This window comes from Mesocricetus auratus, unplaced genomic scaffold (assembly GCF_017639785.1).
Source record: "Mesocricetus auratus isolate SY011 unplaced genomic scaffold, BCM_Maur_2.0 Super-Scaffold_100013, whole genome shotgun sequence".
Classification (NCBI taxonomy): domain Eukaryota; kingdom Metazoa; phylum Chordata; class Mammalia; order Rodentia; family Cricetidae; genus Mesocricetus; species Mesocricetus auratus.
In genome coordinates this window covers 77,785,748-77,803,435 of record NW_024429196.1, presented here as the reverse complement: position 1 = coordinate 77,803,435, position 17,688 = coordinate 77,785,748, and the positions used below count along the sequence as shown (strand labels likewise).

Here is a 17,688-nt window from a genome sequence, read left to right as displayed (position 1 = left end):
ATGTACACCTGGCTTTGGGAATGTCTGCAGAGCCAAGTCTCTGAGGATGCCACTGAACTCATTGTGGCAGTATTAATGAACCCCAGCCTCACTTGTAATTGGGAGCAGATGCTCCAAGCTGGGTTTTAAGTGCAATTGTGGCTGATGGATCCCTTGCTGCTGGCATATCATATTGGCGTTGTAATGCCCTTGTGGTGGAGGGGGTGAGAGAAGATCATTAGAAAAACAAGTCCATCTTCACCAAGGCAGCAACATGGCTTCTCCTATAGAATACAGACAAGGCCTGGGCCCCAGCTCAGTCTTCATTTGTGTCTAAGACATCTGCTGGCTTTTCATTACCCATATTTCCTCCTACCCACTGCTCTCACCAGGCCTGTTGGTGTACGCGCTGCAGAGTAGCAAGGGGGAAGGGTTCCCTCGACGCTGTTTCAGCATCAACAATGAACCGACAGCACAAGACCACCTCTCTGAGTCAGGTCAGCTCTTTGGGAGCACTTTGTGGGCTATTGATTTTCATCTAGAGAAGACTGTGTCCTCAAAGACATTTGGCACATCTGGTCACATTTTTTAGCTGCTACGGTAGGTAGTCAGGGACTTACGATGCCTAGTGAGAAGGTGCTCTGTGGGAAGTCTTCCAACTCCCCAAAAAAACTGATGGTCAGGTCAATGTTAAAATGATGACCTAGAGGTAGTCATTCCTCTTATGATATTTACAAAATTATTTGAGATTTCATATGTGTATACAATGTACACTGATCATATCGCCCCCTCTACTCATATACTCCAACCCCCCCCCAGCTCCTCCTGTCACATCTTACTCCCAGCTTCATGTCATCTACATGTTTTTCTCTTTAATGAACCACTGTTTCCAATGAGTACTGCCATTATGCACACAGGTGGAGGGTTTGCCATTCATCGAGGCATGGGAAACCTACCAGGATCCACACACCCCCGGAGAAGAACCGATTCTCCCACCCTGTCTCAGTTACGGTTTCCATTGCTGTGAAGAGACACCATGGCCATGGCAACTCTTATAAAGGAAAGCGTTTGATTGGGGTGGCTCACTTACAGCTCAGAGGTCCAGTCCGTTATCATCAAGGTGGGACATGGTGGCGTGCAGGCAGACATGGTGCTGGAGAAGGAGCTGAGAGTCCTACATCTTGATCTGCAGGCAGCAGAAGGAGACTGTGTCCCATCCACACTGGGTGTAGCTTGAGCATATGAAACCTACAGTGACAAAAGCCCTTCCTCCAGCAAGGCCACGCCTCCTAATAGTGCAGCTCCCTATGAGACAAGCACTCAAACATGAGTCTGTGGGGGCCATTCCTGCCCAAATCACCAGGGAACTCTACCTACTCCCCTGCCAGTAGCTTCTCAGCTATTGATTTTAAAAGCAAGTATAGTGCCAGATGGGGAAGTTGGAAAACAGGGACTTTTGCCTAGCCCCTCTCTACTCTGTTCATGTAAGAATCAATGTGAAGATGGTTTCCGAGGTCCTGGGAGGCAGCTGTGAAACAGCAAAGTCCCTGTCCTCTGGGGCTTATACTCTTAAGACACAATGTTTGACTTTCCTAAAATTAAAGTCAGGATTAATTGAATAAATGGGCTTCGTTTCATAACCTTGGGGGATGTGCTAAGCTCCTGTAGACAATGCACCATAATAAATGCCATGTGAGTTTTATAATTTTTGTTGAGAGGATCAGCTTCTGGGAGTTGTACAAGATGCTCCATGCTCTCCTTTAAGTCACAGGAAACACCTTCACTGTGAATCACAAGGCTATTTAATTTTTTTTTACCTCGAAGAGTTAGAGAATGCAGAAGAACACATCTTCATTCCCCCCGAACACCTGACAGTTTCTAGAAGGACAGGCTAGGACCACCTCTTGGTCCTTGTCTCACCACCCAGCTGGGCAACACACCTTGCATCCAGCAAGAGCATCCTCGCTCACAGCTCACTTCTTCCTCTGATGTGGAGCAGTAAGCTTTCGAGACTTGGTCCTATGATCCCACAGCCGTGTTGGCCGCACCATGTGGCCCAGGGTTCTGCGAGCTGGGTCTGTTCTGGGTGCCCGGCCTATGGCTCCAGCGTGAGGACCCCAGCTCTCGTCTTCCGGCTTCTATGCACGCCGGGTCTTTATCTGTGGCCCTCATGATTCCAGCATTCTTCCTTGAATCAGGGAAGGAGTCATAGCCCGCGGCAAAGTCCTCAAGCCTAGTAGCTTCACAGGTGATATGAGAGCCTGTCATTACTTTTTATCCAAATAGTTCTAGATAGTAGGGGTGGGTGAACGTAGTCTCCAGTTGGATGCTTTTGTTATTCTTCCTGTGTCTTAGGATAATAGGTAGACGGTGTGGCCCGCTCTAGGCAAGTGTCAGGACTTAGGGTCAGCTCACTGCTTCCTTCTGCCTCCTCCTCATCAGTGACTGTCCTGACATCCAGCCTGGGTGGTTTCTCTCGGTCCCAAACAAGGTTGAATGCTGTGTATGTGGGAGGGAGTATGGACATAGTTCTTGTTTGTGGTCTGGCCTGAAAAGTGTGGCTCTTTTAAAACATTCTATTTGAAGGACGCAGTTCTTGCCCATAATGCCGGTTGTCACAAAAAAGATGAAAGCGTTCTTTCTCCTTGCCAGGCCTGGGCTAATTTCAAAATGTGCATTTGGCTGTTTGGCATGCTAGAAAGTACTCAGGGAAACAGGCCTGTCCCGTAGCCCGCTGCCCCCTTTCCCACAGCTCTGGGAGACCGCCCCCTTCCCTTCAAGTAGGTGTGTCTGACGTGGGGCCTTAGCACCCAGATAATCTGGAGAAACTTTTTACAGACTTTCCAAGTTTTAGAGTGTCACTCACTTTTTGCTGTGCCCCTCCCACTGTAGAGTCACTGATGTAGAACACTCTAGAAACACAAACCCGAGCCGCAGAAGAGCTGGGCCTCTCGACAAGCGTCAGGTGTCCGTGTAGACACCAGAATTCAGTTGGTGCTGTGCGGATAAGGGGGCCAAGAACAAATGGGGATGGTTATCTTCCCTAATTTGGCTCGGGCAGATTCTTCCCATCACTTAGATGAAGTAAAAATCCGAGCCCTGGAGACTCAATGGTCATCATTACTGACGTGCTCTTTGTCAGGCGTGCTGGCGAGTCAAGCGCTGGTCTATCCCTCGCTCCTAAGGCACCGAAGCTGTCCAGCAAGACAAATAGACTGAGGACATGTAAGGTGGGGGAGGCCATGCAGTCCCAGGGGAGAAGGTAAGATTTTTGTGGGGGTGGGGGAGGGTACCTGCTCTGAATTCCACAGCGCCTTTTGGAGGGGAGAGGGCGAGGGGACCAGTGCTGAGCAGAGACGTCTTCGGAAGCATCTCGCCCAGATGAGCCTCAGGACCACTCTGTGTGCCCAACGCCCTACTCTCGGGAGTGCTGTCCAGCCGCCAACAGGATTCAGGAAGAATATCAGCCTCTGATCTCCTATCTTTTAAAGAGTGCCTCATAACCGGGAGCCGCACACCTCAGAAGCCTGAGGCTCGCTCTTCTCCTCATTGCTCTTCCGGTCCTCGGTGTGCTTCTGTGAGAAGACGTCTCTTCTCAGCCCTCGCTCCTTGACACTTAGTGCAATCTGCTTCGTCTGTCCTGGCCTCACTATCCCCCTTTCTGTGTGATTCTTACTCACCCTCCTGCCCTACCGACTTCAGGCTGGAATATAGACAGAGCCATCCTTTGGAGGGTGAGCACGAGGATTGGGGGGGGTGAACTGGGAGCTCCACCCAGTTAGCTCCCCCTCGGCCACAGTTAGGTGTTCAGTGCCCATCCTCCTCTATGGGTAGCTGGGGCGATAATGCGCTTCTCCGGGCTGTGTTATTTGCAGATGTCTCTGCGTCTCACTGCAGGGAGCACCCTCTCTGTACAGAGTGACACAGGTCTCCTCTTGAGAGGGCAGGAAGGCACACGATGGGATTGTAGTGTGCCGCGGTCGTGAGCGCTCTCAGATCGATTGTCTCGGGGCAATATTGGCTGCCTTTTGAAAGACAGTGCAGTCACGTGTGCATGCTTGTGTGTGAGCGCATGTGTGCCTTCGGGCATGCAGGGGTGTGAACGGCCGGCTCTCTGAGTCCGGCCACAAACACGTGTCCCCTGTTTACTAAACATGCACGACCTTTCTGAGAAGTTTGAATCTGGGAAATAAACATTTGATTACTTTTATGCCGGGCTTCCTCTTAGTAACGTGGGCTCATTTTCTCTCGTTTTAAGACTGAAGCCCAAGTTTGAAGGCTCAACAGTCTAGACTTGTGGCCTGAGTGCCTTTGCGTGCTGGTGGACGCACACTTGGCTCTTTAACCCTTTCTTGTCGAGCTAGAGGTCAAGCTTGGGCCTCCTTGAGGACTAGTAGCCCCTTGATGTGGCGGGTCACTCGCGGCCAGCCTCTTCCTCCTGTCCTCCTCTGTCACACTGTGGGGACAACTCCAAAAACAGCATTCTTGCCTTAAAGCCATGAAAGCTCATTTCTGCACCATACCTCCCGTCTCCCATGGGCAGGAAGGGACCCCATTTGTCATCCAGGGCAGCGGCTGCCGGGGGCTCTGGGGCATGCTGCCGTGGACACAGTGGCAGGGTTGCCAAACTGTGGAGATCTGCCTTAAGACACCTAGTGCCCCTTAGGTAGGATGCAGCTTTGAGAGCATCCATCAATTACGGCCAGTCTCACCATGACCCAGAAAGCAGAGAGATCGTATGCACGGCCAGTGATGTTAAAGACCTGTCAAGGGCATTCTCTCCTGGCGACCAATCCCCACCCCCACTGTCTGTGGGCGTGTTCACAGAGGCGTGCATTAGATGGGTCCCTGGGCTGTCGGAGCTGTCTCCTAAGCTCCCTTCTCCGCTCCCTACTAAAGGGGGCCACACAGGCTTCCTCAAGACTGTTCTTTCTCTAGATTTAGCCGGTCCTCCCAAATACCCCCTTTTCCTGCCGGGTTAGCATGGTAGAATATTATTTTAAGATGTGTGACTTCTGTTTATGCTGTCATCTGTTTAACTCTGTGAAGCTGTGATTCTTTGCCTGCCTAAAACACCTGATGGTGTTGAATAAAGAGCTGAATGGCCGATAAGGGAGGCTGGGGCAAGGACGGGCGAGGCTGGAAGGCAGAGAGCATAAACAGAAGGAGAAACAAGGAAGGGTGAGCAATGAAAGAACAAGGGAGGAGGACGTCAGGGGCCAGCCACCCAGCCAGCCACCCACCCAGCCAGCCACCCACCCAGCCAGCCACCCACCCGGCCAGACAGCCACCCGGCCAGACAGCCACCCGGCCAGACAGCCACCCGGCCAGACACCCAGCCACCCACCCACCCGGCCAGCCAGCCACCCGGCCAGCCAGCCACCCGGCCACCCACCCGGCCACCCACCCGGCCACCCACCCGGCCACCCACCCACCCAGCCAGCCACCCAGCCACCCGGCCAGCCACTCGGCCAGCCACTTACTCAGCCAGCCACCCACCCAGCCACCCGGCCAGCCACCCAGCCACCCAGCCAGCCACTCGGCCAGCCACTTACTCAGCCACCCAGCCATGGAGTACGAGTGAAGTTAGGATTACTGAGGTAAGAAAAGGAAAAAGCCAAGAAACAAAAGGTAGTCGGGATAATTTAAGAAAAGCTGGCAAGCAACACGCCAAGCTAAGGTCAGGCATTCATAACTAAGAATAAGTCTCCATGTGTGAGTTATTTGGGAGCTGGGTCATAGGCCCCCCCTAAAAAAAAGCCAAAAGAGCAAAAGCATCCACTACAAAGTGGCGCCCAACATGTGTCACCAACTAGTTGTTTCTCTGTTTTAATTGCTTCCTTTTGCGCCACGGCTCTCCTATTCAGTAACTGCAGCTTCCTTGTTACCCGAAGCCGCTAGGCCGCCAGAGCCAGAGCCTGAGGGAATTCTGCTCACTCTTTCAGAGCTACTAAGGAAACTCGTGTAAGTCTCTGCCCCACTAAAGGACTCAGGATTCAAAGGTTGAGGTAGAATCCTGCTTCCCAGAGAGGCTGAAGAGCAGCAGCTCACCTCTTAGGTCTCACCAGAAGTCCTGGTGCTCGTTTTTCCGCCCCTCCATATAAACCCTTCTCCACCTGGCTCCTCCCTTCAGCTCCCTGTCAGCTAGTTGCTGACCCAGCCTCCTGACTGCCGGTAAATTTTATTCAATCAAACACCATCTTTGCATCACTGAACAAATGTTCCAGGGCATGAGCAAAAGTAACACGTCTTAAGGTAATAGTCTACCGCAGGTTAGTCATAGTGTGGTTGAGCACGCTCAGTGGCTGAGGAAGTATCTGCATCGGGAACTTCGTTTTTCTCGCTCTAGATGTCCTTTTGTTCCCTATTAAAGCAGTATATTTAGAATGACTCTTGATGGAACTTGGGGGTAAGTGCACTTCTCCGGGGGAACCTGGCCGTCTTAGATGCCCCCACACGCTGACAGCTGTCATCCTGTCCTCTTCTAGTAACCCACACGTGCAGACTGGGGAACAGAGGGGCACCCGCACTTCAGGAAGCCTCCGCCTAAGAGTCACCCAGTGCCCTCTCCCTGTGGTGTAAGAACTCGTACAGGGGTTGGCTTGTTGAGTTTGAGCTTTGGTCATCCTGACGACGTGGGGGAGGAGGAGATAAAAATCCCCTTATTTGACCGGCTCTTGAAATAGGGACTGGGAGCTTCTCTGTGCGGCACTGCAGACCTTCCTTGTAAGTAGAAAAACGTATAGCCCCGATGCTGTTGCCCTGTGTATCGCGTGCATGGCCACCCTGAATCTCTGTCCCAGGCGCTTTACGCTTTGAGCTTCATGGCTGTCTCCGGTGAGGGCCAGCGGAAGCCCTGAAGTGGTTAAGAGGCTTGCCCAGGCTGAAGAGCTAATGTGAAGGAGGGAAGCTTCAGGTCCCATGTCACTCCAGTCCTCTGCTCCTGAGCATGAAGTAAATCCGTCCTGTTTGACAGGAGCTCGCTCCCTCCGCTACGTTTTATCCCAGAGTCACAAGGGTAGGCTGAAGTGGGCGTGTCCTCTGACAGCTTTTAACAGCAGTCCATAGTGTCCTGTGCTGTCTGAGGTGACAGGTGGCGCATAATGGGGGCTGTCGCTCTGTTGGAAGTAGGCTGTCTCCCCTTCAGACGCAACCCTTCCCCAGGGAAGCAGGCGGGGGAAGTGTTGTCACGGTTTGGTGGGCATTGACCTGCTCCTGTGCTGAAGGGCTTTTAGGGGGCTGTTGGCAGTTGACAGATTCGCTTGGACATCCTCGCAGCATCTGGACCTCCTCCCTTCTTCCCCGAGAGCCACACCAGGCAGTGTCGCGGGACCCAAAAGCAAGAGGTGGTGATTCCCAACTCAGCACGGTCCTTACAGTCTTCCTGACCTCGAGGCATCGGTGAGATGGATGTCCAGACCGTGCCCCTAGGACTTTCTGCACCCGGTTTTTCCAACACAGCTTGTAAATGTAGATTCACTACCTACAAAGAAACAGAAAACAAAGGAAATAAACAGAAGAATTGGAAAACATCTGCCCTCCATCCCTGCAAGAGAGCTGTGTTGCTGCGTGTCTTTATACGCACACGCATGTTTTGAAATGACATGTGCCTCTTCCTTTGAAAAAGCTATACAAACACCTTTATAGGTAGTCCTTTGATGGATAGGTAGCCCAATAATTTATTTTAAAAGTGATTTTTGAAAGAATTTCAGGTTAAACATTTGTGTCACTTCCCATGTTATCCCATCCTATTACGAGGAATGTGTTAGGGTGTTACTTCATTGGCCATCTTTAGAATTATTTCCTTAGGAAATATTTTCAGAATTTTTTAAAAAAGAAAATTGCTATGAAATGAAAACATGTAAAAATGAAGGCTTTTAAATATTACGCTGAGGGTTACTCCCAGGGGCTCTCACAAGCTGGGTGAGTGTTCTGCAGAACTATACCCCAGCTGGAGGGAACATGCTGAGTGTAGGCATCTGGTCTGTGGACCTCAAACAGCGGCCACACCCCTTTGGGTGTGGCTTCAGGCGGAAGGAAGCAGAAAGAGAGGAGCTTGAGGCGGTGGCTTGCCTTTGCTAGCTCTTGCTGGTGGGTCAGTGGATCCTGTAGGGAGAGCAGGGAAACGGCCCACAGTTCATTGTATTTTTCTGTGTAATTGTCCCCAATAAATATCCGTTTATCATTTATCGTGGGTCTAGTGATATAATTACATCCTTGCCTTCAATTGGCGCCTGATGTTTGCTTGGGTAGGTCCCTGCGACCGCCCACTCGCCTGTAGAAAGTAGCCCAAAGCTTTGAGTCACAGCGGTTTTTCTTCCACTCGATTTGCCTTCCTGGCTAGCTCAGTCGGTAGAGCATGGGACTGTTAATCCCAGGGTTGTGAGTTCGAGCCCCATGTTGGGCTCCAATTGAAGGCAAGGATATAATTATATCACTAGACCCAAGATAAATTATAAATGGGTGTTTATTAGGGACAGTCACACAGAAAAATACAAAGAACCGCTGGAGCATTTTCCTCACCCTTCCAACAGGATCCACTGACCCACCAGAAAGAGGGTGCAAAGGGAAGCCAGCCTCAACCTCTGTTTCCACTCCTGTCCACCCGAAGCCACACCCAGAGGGGTGTGGCCACCGTTTCAGGTCCACAGACCAGACGCCTACAGCTGGCTTTGCCAAGGATGTCAAGGATGTTATCAATACTCAGAAAAACTCCAAGATCTCTTCCCTGAGGACCCTAAATTCTTTGATGGACTTAGATCTTTCATTTTTAGGCTTTTGCGTGTCTTTACTCTGAGAAAAATTTCCCCTGGTGTTTTTGAATCACTGTCTTTGTGTAGGTCATGGTACTTTTTTTTTTTTTAACACACAAAGTGCATTTGTCCTTGGTCCAGTGAGATGCCCAGGAGGTAAAATGCTTGCTGCCCAGGCCTGAGCACCTGAGTTTGATCCCTGGATCCCACAGAGGAGGGAGAAGAACCGAGTCCTAAGAGCTAATCTCTAGCCTCCATGTACGTGCTGTGGCAGCATGGTATCACCAGGATCACCATCATGACCACCATCACCACCATCATCACCATCACCACCATCATCACCATCACCACCATCACCACCATCATCACCACCACCATCACCACCACCACCACCACCACCACTATCACCACCACCACCACCACCACCACCACCATCACCACCACCATCACCACCACCACACGCTAGTAATAAATAAGACATGCTCGCTCTTCTCATCTGCCCTCTTTTGCTCTCCTATCCTCCTTGTTTCACAGGCAGCCACCTTTATTTTCTTATTTACATATATTTCTGTAAGCTACACTTGCACACTAATATAAAATTATTATAATGGTCTGACTACTTCCAACATTTTAGACCCAAGGTTTCGTGGTTGAGAAGGTTTTGGCCCCAGATGCATAAGCTGAGGACATGACCGCTCCAAGGTATGGCTGAGGGGAGGGTTTTTATTGTAGATGCGGAGCAACAGGACAGCCAGGGTCATCTGGAAGAGTCCAGAGCAGAGGGAGAAAGCAGTGGACTGAACATGGCGGGCAGTCTTGGGTGTGGGAGTGCAGAGTGTGAGAGGAAGACAGAGAGATGGCCGAGAGAGGACCGAGGGAGCACGTGGGTGGAATGGCAGGGTTGTGTGGGATGAGACATAGGGTAGGAGGAAGGTTGATAAAACCTTAGAAAACTCAGGATGCTGGCATGGGCTCTGAAATAGGTGTTTGCTGTGCCGAGAGAGCCTGGAGGCCACCACGCACCTTGGCATGCCACAGGTAGCCATTTGTCTTTTGACTCCAACGTAAGCTACGATTCTATGAAAATTGTTTATATCTTAATTTTTTTATATCAAACATACTGAAGAAACACTTTAAAAAAACCAAAAACATAGAGGTTTTTGTCCTTTATGTCTAAAGATGCTCTTGGTTGATATATTTCCTAGGAATCTCATATTTTCGATAATGAATAGATCTAAGAAACCGAGCAGGAATACGACAGTGGTACTCCGTCCACATTAAGCTTCCTGCTTTCCCGTAGGGTTGTCTATAGCTGCTTCTCACTTGAGGAGCTGGTTGGACAATAAATGTTGACTCTGGTTCTCATGATCTTTTTTTTTTGTCTAGAAAAGACAGACACCTGTCAACTTCTTTTGAGTGGGAGGCATCTTCGGGCATGGGAATTTTTGGGGCCCTGAGATGCGCTTTTCCATTGGATGTTGCCCAACCCCTGTATCTGATTGCTGCTTCCCAATTCAGTCTGGGAGACATTTGGCAAGACCACACCTGGGTGTCTTGTCATCCACACCATATTACATGAGGGATCTCATGCCAGTTGATTTTACCCCTGGGCCTGCTCAGTTCGATTACATGATTAATGCAGTGTTGGCTACGTAGCTGTGGAATTGAGTTAGCTCCTTTGTATGCATTTGGTAAATCTGTGGGACGAGATTCTGAGGACATGTGATAGTCTTGTGTTTGCAACACCTTCTCATCCAATGATTCCAGCACCCTTGATGGCCTTGCCTACTTCACGGGCACCACCAGGTAAAGTGATGATGCCCAGTTTTACTATTCCCCTCCTACATCTAAAACAAGTAACTTTTTTTTTTTAAAGAAGAGCTTTGCCTCCCTCCACCCTTTTGGGACTGAAAAGAGATGGATGTCATTTCTGACCTCAGTGTTAACATCCGTCGTGTGATCATTATTGTCATTGTTCCTCTGATGCCGCGGCTGTCCTCAGTTTGACTTGGGAGCCTCTCAAACTTGGGTTTATCTTCATTTGGACACCCTTGTTTCTGTGCTTAAGAAAATTTCTCTTGGTTTATCCTTCATTCTTCTAGGGCAGGAATCAGGTCTTTATTCAGAGTGTCATGGGTCCTTCTAATGAGAGTTGATATCTGTAAGCCTGGTATGGGTACTAGATTTACTCACTACCCCTGGGACCAGTCAGTCCTTTGGTGCATTAAGTGCATAGAATTACAGAGATCACCAGATCATACCGGCAGTTTTAATGTAGCTCTAACACTACGCCACTAGATTACATATATTTCTGTTTTCCCAGAGTAAGAGCCTTGATTTCCAGTAACATCAATAATTATACTCACGTTTTAGTCTATCTCATAAAAGGGCTCTAGGAATTACATACCACACTCTTAGAAGAGACCCACTGAAGCTTTAGACTACGTAGAAGCCCCTACTGTTCAGACACTACATACTGTCTAGCTTGCTAGTGAAGGGTGTTCCAAATTACATGGGCAAGCTGGTTTCCTAACTTAAGTGATTTTATCAACATCTTAATTTACCCTTAGCTCTATTGCTGCTTGCATTCAGCTTAGTTTATTGTCATTTAAAAATTATTTTTTAACATTTACATGGCTACATATATGCGGCTGAATGCTTAGGCACCTTACTTTGATTTCTTAAGGTCTTTGGGACACCCTGCTATATTAACTCTGAATGCCAGAGAATGTTAAGCAAGCTGAATGTTCGTCTACATGAGTGATTGACTGAATAAACCACTTAGGTCTACACAGTCATTAAAAGAGGGAGAGCTGCCTCTGCTGTAGAGTGACCCACAAATAGTTGAGTGAACAATCCAATATACTAAAATTACAAGTGAGACACTCACACATATAAAACATACATATGCATCCATATTCATGCACGCACGCACACACACACACACACACACACACACACGCACACACGCATGCACCCCTGTGTCGTGTCACATTTTGATCAGTGAAGGACCGTATGTGTGACACTGGAGGTTATGTTATGTCAACCTGGTAACATCTTAGCCTCCTTAGTGTGTATCACACGGCGATGTTTGCACACCTGAGGGAAAACCGCATTTCTCATATACTTCCATCATGAAGTAACAGGTGACTGCGCACATCTGAAAACAAAGAGGCTACAAAAACATCGCTGTGCTTGTTAATAGCAGGAAGTACAAAATAAAGGCCATAGGTCATGGGATAACTAGGATATGGAGGAGGGAAAACCGTCGTGCACTTGTTTTACATGGCCAGGGCACAGCTTTAGAGGAAGCTCTTAGACATGTAGTTTTGTGAGCTCTGACACACTCCTGTGAGCTCTGACACACCCCTGTGAGCTCTGACACACTTCTGAACCATTCTGCACTCTAACCAGCAACAGTGGGGGGGTGCGTGCTCCCCCACAGCCTCATTCACACGGGGGGGGGGCGGTGATGAAGCCTACACACGTTTTCAAATATGGTAGTCAAAAGGTGGTATGGCAGTGTAGGTTTTTAAAAATCGTTAAAGTTTGCTTTTGTTTGTGTTTCCTGCGTGTGTTTGTGGGCATTATGTATGGAGTGTTGGATCCCCTGGGGCTGGAGGTACAGGTGGTTGTGGCCCTCATGGGGTGCTGGGGACCAAGCCTGGGCCCTTAGCAAGAACTGCCAGTACTCTTGACCTCTGAGCCACCTATCCAACCCCAACAGCGATGCGGGGCATCTCTTCAAATATCCTGTGTCTCTTCCTATGGATAGCTTAGGAATTTTGCCCATTTTCCCATTTGTGCTTGATTCACATTTTTTTTCCTCTTTGAAAAAAGCTACCTAGCGTGCCATTGCTTAGATATCTTTCCTTTGATAGCCCATTAAGAGTAGAGGCTGGCCGGACGGTGGTGGTGCACGCCTTTAATCCCAGCACTTGGGAGGCAGAGGCAGTCGGATCTCTGTGAGTTTGAGGCCAGGCTGGACTGACAGCCTCCAAAACAATACAGAGAAACCCTGTCTCGTAAAAAAACCAAAAAAAAAAAACCAAAAACCAAACAAAAAACAAAACAACAGAGTAGAGGCTGGGTTGGTTTGTTCTTTTGATTTGCTCTTATAGCGTTGCAATGAATGAAAGATCTCACGGAAACTTCATTTACTTGTGTCCTGCTAGGTGTTGATGCTCTTGCTTGGTGAAAAAAGCGTGTTAGTTACGTTAAGGTCTAGCCCCCTCGTGGCTTGTCCGGTCAGCACCAGCACACAGTGAGCACGAGGCATTCTGCTTCCTCTCAGCCCCAGAGCCAACCAGGGTTTGTTTGTTTGTTTGTTTGCCTGCTTGCTTGTTTTTAGAGTCAGCACTGGAAGTAATGGAGTCATTAAAGCCCTTTCATGTGGGTTCCTTGTTAAACTTTCTCTTTCACTTTCAGTAAATTTGTTTTTAAAGAATTTCATATATGAGTACTATGTTTACATCATTTCTGCCCAGGCGCCCCCTCCATGTCCTCCCCTCCCCCATCCTTCCCCCTCCCTCCCTCCCTCCCTCCCTCCCTCTTCTGTTCTAAAGGCACCCTGTTTCTTAGTTTTTCTTCCTGCACTGCCCTCCCCAGGCCCCACCCACCTCCTGTTGGTCCCCTTTCTCCTCCAATTAGTGTGCTCCTCTGCTTTCATGGTACAGATTCCATTGTCTTTGTAGTCCTTCCCTTACACCTCCCCAAGTTCTCTCTCTCTCTCTCTCTCTCTCTCTCTCTCTCTCTCTCACTCACACACACACACACACACACACCACACACCACCACACATACACACATACATATACATGCATACAAACATATATACATGCATATGCATACACCATACATACATACACATACCTCACACACATATACACATGCATACCCTTACACACACACACATACATACATCACCACACACATACACACACACACCGCCACACACACACATACATATACATGTATACAAACATACACATGCATATGCATACACCACACACATACATACACACATACATACACCACCACACACATACACACACACTACCACATACACACATATACATGCATACAAACATACACATGCATATGCTTATACCACACACATACATACACATACCTCACACACATATACATGCATGCACACATATACACATGCATACACATATACACATACATACACATATACACACATACACACCCTCACACACATATACATGCATACATACACACACACACCATACATACACACACATACACACACACATACACACCACTACACACTCCACGCACATCTCTTTCTGAGGCTGTCTTATTCCTTCTTACACAATGGTCACTCACCTACTGATGGACACCTTGGCTAACCCCAAACTCGATTGTTGGAAGAGTGTTGCAGTAACTGTGGTTGTGGGAATCCTGCAGCCCCAGGAGCCCAGGAGTGGTGTGCCTGGGAGGAACCTCCACGCTGACTTCATGCTGGTGACTCCTACAGAGCAGGATCCTCTTCCTTCTCAGGGTCTGTTGCCCATCTCTCCCCGAGAGTCCTTAACTGACGGTGGGAAGGGAGCTTCCACGGACATGTAGTGTTCACTGGGCTGTCTGCGCACCTGACTTCGTCACTGCTAGTTTTTCAACACTCTTCTGTCTGGACGAGGTGGTAAGGGGTGTATCCATGAAAGACAGCATGGCAAGGCCCTCCCTACCGCCTGGACCTCACCTCTGGGGGAGTAGAGCCACAGACCAACTTTCCCGAAGAGTCCTTGCTGGGTGTGTCTTCAGTTCAGGGTGGTGGTCCCTGGAGAGCTGCCCTGTGGATGACTTCTGTAGGAGACAGAGAGAGAGAGAGAGAGAGAGAGAGAGAGAGAGAGAGAGAGAGAGAGAGAGAGAGAGAGAGAGAGAGTGCTTGACTGTAGGCCTCAGCCTGTGACTTGAGGAATGTCACCCTCTGCTTCAATTCTGCTCACCCTTGTCAGCTGCTCCCCCTCTCTCTCCTGCCCAATCTACTGAACTAAATCATGCTGCCCTGTTATTTTCCCCGCCTGCAGGCGCTGAGGCAGGTGATTACCCCTCCACTGATTGCAAGCTGCAACGGTCCTTGATCCTCTGGCTCCCAGCCTCTCATTTCTCTGTTGGGAGGGGGTGAGTGCCCTCTTGCAGAGAGAGGTGTTCTTGCTCCATGTCCTCAGACAAAAACTGGAATAAGACGCACTTCTCCGCAGATCTGATCTGCTGGCTTCTGGCCCCCAGCAAACGAGAAACCTGCATCTGGGTAAGAGAAGACCACATCTGGGCTTTCCATACTTTGAGAAGCCACAGGTTGAGTGTTAAGGTCTGTAGCCTCCAACAGCGTTTCCTAGCCATCTCGTGGCAGCCATGGCGTGGGCACGCCTTCCCTTCATTCTGGTGTGGAACCACACAATCATAGAGACCGCCACTGACGAGAAACTCGCCATGTGCTGAGGGCTGGGTCCTATCTTTGCTGAATCTTTGCAAGAGCTGAGTAAAGTAGGTCGCATCATTATCTACTTTGTTCTAGTGAGGAAGCTGCTGAAAATACTCAGACTCTTTGGAGACACAGCAAGAACATACGCAAACACACCACACACACCACACGATACACACTCCACACGATACACACTCCACACGATACACACTCCACACGATACACACTCCACACGATACACACTCCACACGATACACACTCCACACGATACACACTCCACACGATACACACTCCACACGATACACACTCCACACCATACACACTCCACACCATACACACTCCACACCATACACACTCCACACCATACACACCATACACATACACCATACGATACGCACACCACACGATACACATACCACGCGATACACACTCCACACCATACACACTCCACACCATACACACTCCACATGATACACACCATACACATACACCATACGATACGCACACCACACGATACACATACCACGCGATACACACTCCACACCATACACACACCACACCACACACACAAACACCATGTCATACACACCAAATACCACACCATACACACCCACCACACACTATACAGACTTACACACACACCACACCACACCATACACAAACACACCATAAACATGTACCACACATCACATACACCACATAGCACACAATACATACCACTCACACCACACAGTACACACACATATACCTCACACACACACACACACAGGCACTCACACATACATATATGCACAAACACAGACACACACACCCACACAGGCACACGCACGCACACGCGCGCGCGCCCACACACACATGCACGCCCACACACACATGCACACACGCACACACACAGGCACTCACACGCGTACATATGCATGCACACACACACACACACACACACACACACGCACTCCCCCACTGGTCTGTCTATATCTGGTGGAGAGGACAGCAAAGCCTGCTAACCGGGTTATGTGGAAAAGCAATAGCTCTTCTTGAGCATGGAGCGTCTGAATAGACTGTTCTGGGATCACCCCCTCTGGAGACTCTGCAAACCAGGTTTTGGTTAAAAAAGGCCAGGCTATTGCTGAATGGTGCCAGTGTTAGCCATAACTTAACTCACTCTGTGTCTGGCTTTGGCCTGTGGGCCTTGTCCAGTTGTCCCAGCTGCTGAAGAGCAGCCCTGTGAAAACGGCTGTTTGCTTCACCCAGGCAGGGCGGGGATTCAGAATGCTGTTCAGGAAGCCAAGGACAGAGGCCTACCACGAGAGAGCCAGAGTCCAGGCCCAGCTGTCTCGCCTCCTGTTACCCAGGCCCTTATTAGCGGGTTGCCAGCCTTCATGAGAGCCTTTCTTCATAACACTATTTTGTACTTTCATTTACATTTTTTTTTGCAAAGATTTGGGAGTCTGTGCTTTTAGTGCCAAAGGAAGACACAGAGACTGATCTGTAGCTGGGCTTTCCCAATCCACCCATCCACAGGGAGTGTCCACGGAGGATGGCAGCCGGAAAAGGAGACATTAGGTGTAGACAGTGTCTGGACAGGTGTCAAGAGCAAGGTGTGGCTGCCTGTGCCCTGTGCGGGCGGGCCGGGCCGTCCTGTGCGGGTGGCGGGTGGGCAGTGGTGTCTACAGGAGCTGGAACTTCCAGAGTGGGGCAGCCTATCAGGACAACCTTCCAGCTATAAGCTGCCAATCAGGGAGGAGGAGGTATTTTCTGCACCCTTCATCAGCAACCCATTGGGATGACTGAAGTCTACAGAGGACAGTACTGGGCCTGTGGAGCATTAACAGGAGAGAGTAAACAATACAGCTGCTGCTTCCAGAGCGCCTGCAACGTGGAGCCTCTGTCCCTGAGTTGATGGCCCGGAGAAACTCCCGTGCTCCTGCATGCACTTACCAAGCATTTGTTTTCAAAGGCTCTAAGAAGCCTTAATTTATTTATGAGTATACTTAGCACCATTGTTCTCTGTACGCATTTGCTTCTTTTCTTGAACAACTCAATACACACCCAGCAGAACTGTGTTCACACTTGGAGGAAACACGGATTGCCCGTTCCCCCCGACTGCTTTCTGTCTTAGAAGTACTTGATGCTAGAACGTTCTTCTGAAAGAGTTAGCTCCCAGGCCTGTTGTTATAGGTCCGGAACATGGACCTCAGCGTTTCCTCAGAATGTTAAGTTCCTTGAGGGTAAGCCATGTACCCTGGACCTTCTTTGTACCAGCCGGAGAGTGTTTGCTCAGTGTTGGCTGAATAATAGATACTCAATAATCACTTGCTAATTGATTGACTGAAGATGTTTGTTAGAGGCCAGGAGGTTAATTAGTTGAGGGTGGGAATCCACTTCTTTCAACTTGTAGCCAGAGGCTTTTGCTTTGCCAGCGAGCAAACTCCCTGCTTCAGGTACCCCAGCCTCCTGCAGTTTTCCAGATTGACTTTAAAAGCTTAACAAACTCCCTGTTAA

At 49.3% G+C, this 17,688-nt stretch overlaps 1 protein-coding gene and 1 non-coding gene across 3 annotated transcripts in view; both read left to right on the top strand.

Annotated features, from left to right (window-relative positions):
• The window catches only part of Spock1 (SPARC (osteonectin), cwcv and kazal like domains proteoglycan 1), a 491,076-nt gene that overhangs the window by 14,075 nt on the left and 459,313 nt on the right, over nt 1–17,688 (top strand). The window lies entirely within an intron of this gene.
• On the top strand, nt 8,310–8,386 carry Trnan-guu. The gene has a single exon. It is a non-coding gene; the product is annotated as a tRNA-Asn (tRNA).